The following is a 438-nucleotide window of genomic DNA, read 5'->3' as shown; positions in this document are numbered from 1 at the left end:
CTCTGGAGCGTTCCTCCCTGTCCCACCTCCGAGGGCTGAGCCAGGCTCCAATACAGGAACTAGGAGCCTCCCATGCGATTTTCTGGCACCTTCAAAACAAACCCGTCCCGACACAACCGCAGGGCCAGGGGATCCCCCTGAAAACAAGAGGGACCCCCCACCACCTGCCTTCCCACCCGACAGCTCCCCTCTGGGTGTAAAACCGAGCGCGGCAGAGCTGGAGGAGGTCTCTCGCTTGGGGAAATCCAAGGCTCAGGTTAATCCCGAGCGCGGCGCAGGCTGTAATCAAGCCCGCGAGCCGAGCCGCTGCAGCAACAGCCCAAAATAATGCTGCAAAACAACTCCGGCGGAGCAGCCGCCTTCCTCTCGCGAGAAGGAAGCACGAGTCGGATTGAGCAACATTTTTTTTTTTTTTTTTTTTCGCCCCTCCACGCTGGG

General features: G+C 59.1%; 1 protein-coding gene across 1 annotated transcript in view; it reads right to left on the bottom strand.

Annotated features, from left to right (window-relative positions):
- The window catches only part of LOC104465949 (transcription factor Sp1-like), a gene marked incomplete at both ends in the record, with an annotated part of 11,181 nt that overhangs the window by 8,332 nt on the left and 2,411 nt on the right, over positions 1-438 (bottom strand).

This window comes from Pterocles gutturalis, unplaced genomic scaffold (assembly GCF_000699245.1).
Source record: "Pterocles gutturalis isolate BGI_N339 unplaced genomic scaffold, ASM69924v1 scaffold8736, whole genome shotgun sequence".
In the NCBI taxonomy this organism is placed as follows: domain Eukaryota; kingdom Metazoa; phylum Chordata; class Aves; order Pterocliformes; family Pteroclidae; genus Pterocles; species Pterocles gutturalis.
The sequence above is the reverse complement of the archived record's forward strand: the minus strand, read 5'-3'. Positions and strand labels throughout refer to the sequence as shown.